Raw genomic sequence first — 7,605 nt, forward strand, 5'->3', positions numbered from 1 at the left:
GCCAAGCCAAAGAGAGAAAACTGCTGACCTTTCTCCCCTTTGGGTTCAATGCTTTAACCTTTTTTTTAATCCATATATTTTTTTAATTGAAGTATAGTTGCTGGGATAGTTGGATGGCATCACTGACTCAATGGACATTGAGTGAGAAAACTCAGATAGTGAAGGACAGGAAAGCCTGGAGCGCTGCAGTTCGTGGGGTCACAGAGTTGGACACGACTGAGCAACAGCAACAGTAGTTGCTGGATAATATTATATGAGTGACAGGTGTACAATATAGTGATTCACAACTTTTAAAGGTTATGCTCCATTTATAGTTATTGTAAAATACTGGCTATATTCCCCACGTTGTGTAATCTATCCTTGTAGCTTATTTTATACCTAATAGTTCATATCTCCTACTCCCCTACCCCTGTATGACCCCTCTCCCTTCCTTCTCCCCACGGGTAGCCACTAATTTATTAGTTCTCTATATTTATGAGTCCGTTTCTTTTTTGTTATATTTGTTTTTGTTGTATTTTTTTAGATTCCACATACAAGTGAAATCATACAGTATTTGTCTTTCTCTGACTTATTTCACATAATGCCCCCTGACAGTCTTTGAGGAGTGAGCTTTGGAATCCTGGAAGATGGGCAGGTATTCTTCCCCAAGGTCAAGATTGGAAGGGGGGGAGGGAAGGAGATTCATCATGGTGGGCATTGCAGACCTTGGCTTCTATCATTGATGTAGTGAAAAGCTAAGACAACTCTTGGGGAATCTCAGATTGGCAAGCACAGTCTGCTGTGACAGCCCTGCCCTAAGTTTCTCTGGGGCGACGCAAGACCTGATGTCATGGTTTGGCTCTTGACACACAGCTGGGAACCAGACTCAGAAATTTCAGGAGTCTCGGTAGGTGTGTCGGCTGCTTGGGAGGTTATGTTCTTGCCTGAATGACCCAGTGAATGTTTTATTTTATGTTCTTGCAATTCAAAGTGGTGATTAAGCATGATGTGTAACCTTCATCGGTCAGCATTTTTCTTATAGTTTTCTTGGCATAAGACAAAAAAAATAGGTCACCCCCTGGGGAGGAAACAGACCTTGGCACAAATAAAACTAGACAGTCACCTCATCAGTTAGGATATATAAGTTAGAACATTGGAAATATTTTTGAGGGTATGACTGATTTTCTAAGTAGAACTGTTCCTAGAAATTTGGAGACATCTGAGTTGTACATTTTCCACTTCCTTGGACATACACAGTAATCACTCTCCTTCCTTCCCAAACCGCAGCTCGCTTTGCGACACTTTACCTAGGGACATGTCTGGACAGAGTGGGGAGGGGAGCTAGGACATCCTAGGGTCCAGGGCTGCTCCTCTGAAACACCACAGCAATTCTGATCACAGTTAGGCACTGACAGCTCCCTTTTGGGTCAGTTGGAGACAGAACCCCCTAAAAAACAGGAATGGCCGCACGGCATCAAGAATTGGCAGTTTGTCTAACTAATCTAACAGGGATAATCTGATAGTGAGCCACTGGCAGCCAGGTAGGGCCTTCATTCCTCACACTCTGGAACTTCTCTGTGTGCCTGGGTCTGGAATGCACCTACCTGGAAGGGGTGCACTTCTGGCCCTCAGATAGCCAGCGCACCGGTAAGTAGCTTAGTGCTGGCAGAAAACAGAGGGCATTCCCAGCCACCACAATGTTCATTGTGAACTTAGGGCCATTTCCGAAGGCTGGTGTACATGGGATGTGTCAGGTTGATACAGGGTGGATACCCTCACGGCTCTTCACCTTTTCAGTCTTGTAAACAGACTTTAATGCTTGTACATTTCTGGACTTTGCGCTCTAGCCTCACACTTAAGAAAACTGTGTATGTAAACATTTCCCCAGGGTTCTCATGCTCCCTGGGCTTAGGCAGACTTGCAGACTATGTTTCTAACTTTCATATTCTCCTTGGAGCTTTTTGCAAGAGCTGACTTTCCAATCTTTTGTGTTGATCAAAAACTTTATAATTAGGATTTCACTTTAAATTTGTCCAGCATCTTTACCCTTTCTACTTTCTTGGTTATCCTCTTGTTAATATGTATAAATATATATATTATATTTTACTATTATAAACTTTGCTAACCAGAAGGATTATTGTTTTGTGTTTATTTTTTTATTTATAATTTATATTTCTATGTGTTGTTTGTATGTGTTGTCATGCTGTCAAGAGAGGATTTTAGCATGTAACTTAGAAAATCATAGCCAAATGAGAGGTTGGACAGAATGGGATTTTGTGGATGTAAACTAGGCAGAGTGGTGTGCGTTTAGGACATGCCACTATGTAACACAGAACCACACTTACAGGAACAAAGTTCTGCTTTTCAAAGAGCTCTCTTCCTAGAAGCCACCTTGGAATTATGATCCTAAACTCTTTCTCTCATGGTCATCATTCTCATGAAGGCACATCACATGATGTTCTGTGCCTTGAATTTATGAGGACACTCCATCTGATTGAAAAATAATTGATTTTTCTGTTATTGCCCAAAATGCTCCTCACTCTACCCCCACAGTGAAAATGAATCTTCTTAGAACTGTTTCTTCCTTGTTCAGATAAGGCTAACTCTGATGGTTACTGCCTTAGACACACGCCATGGCATCAAATGGAGGAAGGTGGTATCTCTTATCTCTCTTGTTGGGTGGATGCCACTATTTTGCTTACTCGGCCCAACATAATTTTTTCTCTGAATATTTTCCAGTCTTCAGCACCATATCCTACTGTGCTAAATTTGAGGCAGTTTCACCTTTACACGCAAATCAGTATCTCTACAGTTGATAGAAAAGTAACCCTGAAAATTTCATTTCTGCCTTCATTTAGAGTTTTTCTTACTTTGCCACTCCTTAATAGGAAGCAGTGAAGTGCAGGACTCACACCCTTGATCTTCCTGTGAAACACCTAGGAGACACATTACAACATCAGGTCCTTCATCCTTAAGCACATTTATCATGTACACACTGTGTACTATGACCATGCTTGCTATTCACCAGGGAACAAAACAAAGGTCTTGACTGTCCAAAACCTCCGTTCTGGCCAACATGAGGAGTTGTCTCACTCCAGAGTTTAATAAACATGCACCTGATGTTCAAACTTTCTCCATTTGAAACTTCTTCCACCTGAAAAGCAAGTTAATAGAGCTACTGGATGCAGGATAAGGGATTGGTGAATAGTAAACGTGTAAGATCTCCCTCCTCCCCTTTCTAGGACATGCTGGGTGGTTTTACCCAGTGACCAGTCTTTATTTTATGAGTCTCCACTGTTGTTTTTCTGAAGGCAAATGGCCAAATTCCCCTCCTGGCAGACTTTGGAGAAACATCACACTCTTCAAAAACCAATGACACAGAAAAAAATACAAATACAGCTTAAATCATCTTGGAATAAGGAGGGCCTTATTAATATCTAGTGACAGAAATGATAGAGGAAGAAAATGTATTTGTATAAAACCTAAAGATGTTTTTCCATCAGAAGACATTCTGAACTATCCTAACACACAGGAGACTAGCCAGGCAACATATACAACACATGTGTCAGACGGTTAGCTAACTTATGAAAAACTCTTGAGCATTAGGAAGATAAGTGATTCCTCTAATAGAAAATGGGCAAAGAACAGAAAGATAAAGTCAATAAAGGAAGAAATGTGATCAACAAATAATTTACAAGAAAATACCCAATCCCAGAAGTTATCAAAGTAAGACAAATTAAAATGATGAGATGGTATTTTCTACCTATACAATTCATGAGACTTTGTTTCTACCTATACAATCGAGGAGGATTTATAACAGTTACTCATCAAAGGTATAGATAGGACTGACAGCCCTCTCTCATCCACAGTTAAGGAAAGAGCATGTTTCTCAAGGGGACTTCATGTGTATCAAAGCCTCCAAAATACACGTGCCTTTTAACTCAGAAATTCCATTTCTAGAACTCAATGAAAATTGTCATAGATGTGTGTAAAAATTTAGCTAAGATTTTCATTATATATTATCATAGTAACTTTTAAAAAATAATAACCATGGTATATCCAGACAGTAAAAATGATGAGGGATGGTAGAATATTTAATGATATAAAAAGATGTTCCCAATAAATTGTGAAGAAGGCAAGTTATTAATACATAACAATATATACAGTTTGATCATTACTTTTTTTTAAAGATTCACTTCTGCCCACAGCAAGAAGATTGCAGATACACAGCAAAGTACTAAGAGCATTGTCTTCTTTTTGCTTATATGTTCTAAATTTTCTTAAGCAATATGAATTCTTTCCTACTAAAAATAGTATTTTGAAATAAGGCATACAATTATCTTTAAGGTAGAGACTTCACTAAATATTAAAAATATAAATGATGAAGAAGACTTTGTGGTGGACTTCCCTGGTGGTCCAATGGTTAAGGCTTCACCTTCCAGGGCAAGGGGTGTGAGTTCAAGCTAAGATCCCACATGCCTCAATGCCAAAACACCAAAACATAAAACAGAAGCAATATTCAGTAAAGACTTAAAAAAAAAAATGGTCCACATTAGAAAAAAAAAAAACCAAAACACACTATGAAGATTTTGCCCAGAATTCTGGCAGTGTTTTTCCCGAGGAGAGGTATAAGGTATGCATGTTTCTTATTTAAGAAAATATTTTTCTGTGAGAAGAGACACCTGAGAGCTCTCTCCACTAACCCCTGCCCCGAACGCGGTGAAGAAAGGCCAGATGAGGATGACATAGTGAGAAGTGACCATCTACAAGCCAGGAGGAAAGTTCTCACTGGGAACCAATCCTACTGGATTTTGATCAAAGACTTCCAGTCTCCATAACTGTGCAAAAATCAATGTCTGTTGTTAAAAAAAATTTTTTTTTATTTTCAACTTTCTTGCAATTAATATTTATATGTATGATTTACAATCAGAAAAAGCAGACATTTTACAATAAATACATTTTTAGCTGTTTTGCATTTGAGGTACAAGTGGGTGGAAATAGTTAATGGCAGATAAAAAGAGAAAGAAGCATTGGTCAAACACATCTGAATGTGGAAGTCATTCTATTTGACATATTACCAGGAAGGAGTATTTTAATGTACCAACGTTTTAGAGGCAGTAGTATATTGAGAAATGCTCTAGGAAAGATACTGTCTTTTGAATTCAGTGCCTATTACATCCTCTTATTCATTACATCCTCTTATTCAAGATACTGCTAAAGTGCCAAGTTTTGACCAATGGTTTTCAAGCTGTGGTTTGGGGACCCCTAGGGTGCCCACTTACGGGCCACCTGCAAGGTCAAAACTATTTTCATAATAATACTGAGACATTTTTTGCCCTTTCCACTGTCTCTCAAGTATACAGTACGATTTGAGAGGCTCCATGACATGCTATGATGTCATCCCCCTGATGGCTGTTGGTATGTTTGCTTGTGTTTTCCTGTTCCAAGAATGTCTCCATTTTAATTTTTAATATGGTAAAGTGTGTGAGTCGCTCAGTCGTGTCCAACTCTTTGTGACACCATGGACTGTAGTCTGCCAGGTTCCTCTGTCCATGGAACCCTCCAGGCAAGAATACTGGAGTGGGTTGCCATTTCCTACTCTAAGGAATCTTCCCAGCCTAGGGATCGAACCTCTTGCTTTGCAGTCAGATTCTTTACCATCTGAGCTACCAGGAAGCCCCACATTGACAGAAATAACTGACCTGAACAAAGGCTCTTTAGGGTCTGCAATCATTTTTAAGCATATCCTCATTTAGGAGTCTAGTCTGTGCCTGTGTCCTGTATTTGGCAGTAGTTACTCTAAGAAGAAGATGGTCCCTGGCCCCTGGTCCAGGAGGGCCCTGGACATTGTAGCACATCTGTTCTCACCGTCTGCATCTTTAAAGAAACATCGTCCTTGTTCTTTATTTTTAAAACTTTACTTTGTAGAATTTGTGAAGCTGCTTGAAACTTTGTTAGCACAAGGGTGACATGTAAATTGAGTTCTGCTGAATGTGAGGTATATGGAAATGGTGAAATTAGACCTCCAGTCTCTTGCCTTTGTACTGCACTGGGCAAGTCTGAATTTTTAGGATGAAAACAGGAATATAATTTCCTTCTGAGAGGTATAGGAGTGCATATTTAAAATAAACATAACCTGTACAGATGAGCCTATTTGCAAAGCAGAAATAGAGACACAGACATAGAGAACAAATGTATGGACATCAAGAAATGGGGGGTGAGATGAATGGGAGATTGAGATTAACATATATTGGGACTGACATATATGTACTATCCATACTATGTATAAAATAGATAACTAATAAGAACCTACTGTATAGCACAGGGAACTCTATAATCAGTGTTCTGGGGTGACCTAAATGGGAAGAAAATCCAAAAAAGAGCGGTTATATGTATACAAATGGTGGATTCACTTTGTTGTACAGTAGAAACTAAAAACATTGTAAAGCAGCTATGTGCGAAAGGGTTAGTCGCTCAGTTGTGTTCAACTCTTTGCGGCCCCATGGACTGTAGCCCACCAGGCTCCTCTGTCCACAGATTTCTCCAGGCAAGAATACTGAGTAGGTTGCCATTCCCTTCTCCAGAAGATCTTCCCAACCCAGGAATCAAACCCAGGTATCCCACATTGCAGACAGATTCTTTACCATCTGAGCCACCAGGAAAGCCCATAATACTCCAATAAAAATTAATAAAATAAAAAACATAACCTAGTGGATGGTCAGCTTGGCATGAAGTAGGGAGGAGACAAACTTGGAATTAACTGAGTATGTTTATGCTTATCTGTCTTTAAAATGTGTGCATGTCTAGAACTTGTGTTTGTCAGATCAGATCAGATCAGTCGCTCAGTCGTGTCTGACTCTTTGCGACCCCATGAATGGCAGGCAGCACGCCAGGCCTCCCTGTCCATCACCAAATCCCGGAGTTCACTCAGACTCACGTCCATTTGAGTCAGCGATGCCATCCAGCCATCTCATCCTCTGTCGTCCCCTTCTCCTCCTGCCCCCAATCCCTCCCAGCATCAGAGTCTTTTCCAATGAGTCAACTCTTCGCATGAGGTGGCCAAAGTACTGGAGTTTCAGCTTTAGCGTCATTCCTTTCAAAGAAATCCCAGGGCTGATCTCCTTCAGAATGGACTGGTTGGATCTCCTTGCAGTCCAAGGGACTCTCAAGAGTCTTCTCCAACACCACAGTTCAAAAGCATCAATTCTTCGGCGCTCAGCCTTCTTCACAGTCCAACTCTCACATCCATACATGACCACAGGAAAAACCATAGCCTTGACTAGACAAACCTTTGTTGGCAAAGTAATGTCTCTGCTTTTGAATATGCTATCTAGGTTGGTCATAACTTTCCTTCCAAGGAGTAAGCGTCTTTTAAAACATATGTAAAACAGACCCGCTGTTTGAGAGTTGCTTCCTGAATGATGTGGAATTCTCCCCTAGACAGTCCTCACTACTGGGGAAGCAACATCAGTGCTTCCTTTTTAGTACCAAGGCTCCTGCTCCTCTCTGCTTCACCAGGAACACATTTCAGCCTCAGGCCTGGGGCTCACCTCTGCCTCTCAGAGCAGCATATGTTGGGGCAGTGGTCTGTGCCTACTCCTCTGAGCGTGTATCTTTATGGTCTGG

General features: G+C 40.5%; 1 protein-coding gene across 10 annotated transcripts in view; it reads left to right on the forward strand.

Moving 5' to 3' along the window:
* BACH2 (BTB domain and CNC homolog 2) overlaps positions 1 to 7,605 on the forward strand; it is a 389,117-nt gene that overhangs the window by 95,155 nt on the left and 286,357 nt on the right. The window lies entirely within an intron of this gene.

The sequence above is a fragment of the Bubalus kerabau genome, chromosome 9 (assembly GCF_029407905.1).
Source record: "Bubalus kerabau isolate K-KA32 ecotype Philippines breed swamp buffalo chromosome 9, PCC_UOA_SB_1v2, whole genome shotgun sequence".
In the NCBI taxonomy this organism is placed as follows: Eukaryota; Metazoa; Chordata; class Mammalia; order Artiodactyla; family Bovidae; genus Bubalus; species Bubalus kerabau.